Here is a 2,278-nt window from a genome sequence, read left to right as displayed (position 1 = left end):
TCAAATTCAGTGTGAGTGCCCATACAGTCTGTTCAGAACTTCAACTTACCACATACGCACACTCGTTTGTATTAACACTTAAACACTGCGTATTTACTTCATTTCAAAACAAAAATAGAACCCATCATACTGTACATATAGAACATGACAGATGCATTACAACACCACCTCGATGTGGCGACCACCGTCATTGTTAAAACATCACGTTATCCTGTCTACCCTATTGCATACCAGGACAATTAACTGAGATTTTTCTGTTTCCATCAGCAGACGTGGCCGTATTATACATATATTGAAAACAGCATAGAACAGAAGCAGTACATTCATAATACTCTGTTCGGATTCCTCTCTACAAGCCCTAGAAGTTTGTATCGGGAACTCCTGAACAACCCGCACATTGGATGCAAAACGTAGTAATAACTCGAACAAAGCACATTGGTACATTCAGGTAATTTGTATTCTCTTGAATTTAGCCTTACCAACTTGTGTAGTATTTTTCTGTTTTGTTTGTCATCTTTAGACATTCATGGAAATTTTGTTTCTAATCTACTTGTGTTACAAGGTAGTGTTACAATTGCTCATTTAGCACTTGTGTCCCCAATTTTAAATGAAGGCTTCCTAATCAGTAGTCCTTTGAGTAAGTGTAAGTTGTTTTGTTTTCTCCTGTCTAGAGTTTGTGTGGTGTGCGTACTGTAAGACCTTCGGTACACACACCATCAGATTATTTGACTTGTCGCTCTAACAAAGTAGGCAAGTGTCAGCAATATGTCTCGTGGTCTTATCGTGGCATGTTTATCTTCTGCCGTTAGGTCAGACGATAGAAATGCCACTTGCACGCTTAGAGTAGCAGATTGACGGTGACCAACTTTAAACAGAACTTTATTACTTTTCACACACATTTATTAAAATAATAAAACGCCTAAAAATTACTTAACTTGGTTCTGGATGCTATTTACAATTGACAATCTGAAGTTCCTTTGGCCTTGGTACGTTAATCTTATTCTCACATATCTCTGATACTTGACAAAGTGTCTGTACATTTATCTTCAGGGCTATGTACAAGAATATGATAATCTTATTAGGCGCAGGCTGAAACTTGACTATAGACTGGTACAGACAAATGCAGACTAATGCAGACCGATTAATCGGAGGTCTGTACACTCATTATAATACCTCGAGCGTTCAGGTATCACTGCGCGAGTGTGATCCGCAAGGAGAGAAGGTTCTACGTTAGCAGCAATCTCATTGGCTGCGTTACGTATTAATATGCGGATCGGTGGAAGCAGAATTTGGTCCGTCTCCAAGACAGCGCCATCTCGTAGAGCGGAGATGGACGAGCGCTGCGCCTGCGCTGTTGTGCTTAGGAGGCGCGCACTAGTGGGAAAGTTGTGCACGCGCTGACTACGCAGAACTATGTGCACAACAGTTTGTTACTGCTACATCGTTGGGTGTTCGTATGTTGTGCTCAACTGACTTCTCTTCTAGCTGGGGTCTGTTCTTTGCAAACACTAATACCAGCAGATCGTCTGCATACATGACAGCAAACAAACAAAGAAACACCATCTGATAAGACCTTAAAGCTCCAATGCTACCGACCAGCCGCCATATCACCCTGAAATACCAGCAGATCGTCTGCATACAGGACAGAAAACAAACAAAGTAACACCATCCAATAAGTCCTTTAAGACCCAACGCTACCAACCAGCCGCCATATCACCTTCAGCCCCTAGGTGTCACCAGATGCAAATACAAAGGGGCAGGCTCTTCTGGCCGTGTCATTTTTCGTGACCGTTGTCGCTACTTCTCGATGATGTAGCTCCTCAATTGGCCTCACATGGGCTGAGTGCAAGCACTTGCCAACAGCACTTGGCAGACCCAGACAGTGACCCATCAGAGTCGTAGCCAAGCCCAACACTGCTTAACTTCGGTGGTCTGGTGGAAACCGGTGCTACCAGTGTGGCAAGACCGTTGGCATATGTGACAACATCTGTTTTATTGCAGGATGAATTCAATAGCTATGTCCTAGAACATGAGTCCACAGATCGACTTGTGACGGCAACCCTTGTTAATTCGTTTGATAACTTTGTGACTGCCCAGCTGCCAATCTAGTACTCTGCCTCTGCAGAAATCTAAAAGCCTGTCATACACAGACTGTGGTACCTCAAGTTGTCTTAATCTGGCAAATAATGTTGGGCACCATAAGTTATCAACCTGCCCTGCAGTGTTTGTCATTATGGCTGTGGTGTACTTGTTTGTTTTGTTTTAACAATGTGTAATG

At 42.8% G+C, this 2,278-nt stretch overlaps 1 pseudogene; it reads right to left on the bottom strand.

Moving 5' to 3' along the window:
- Nucleotides 1-1,854: 1,854 nt before the first annotated feature.
- Nucleotides 1,855-1,973, bottom strand: LOC124724437 (annotated as a pseudogene).
- Nucleotides 1,974-2,278: the final 305 nt, after the last annotated feature.

Source organism: Schistocerca piceifrons, chromosome 1 (genome assembly GCF_021461385.2).
Source record: "Schistocerca piceifrons isolate TAMUIC-IGC-003096 chromosome 1, iqSchPice1.1, whole genome shotgun sequence".
Lineage (NCBI taxonomy): Eukaryota > Metazoa > Arthropoda > Insecta > Orthoptera > Acrididae > Schistocerca > Schistocerca piceifrons.
This window is presented reverse-complemented; position numbering and strand designations above follow the sequence as displayed.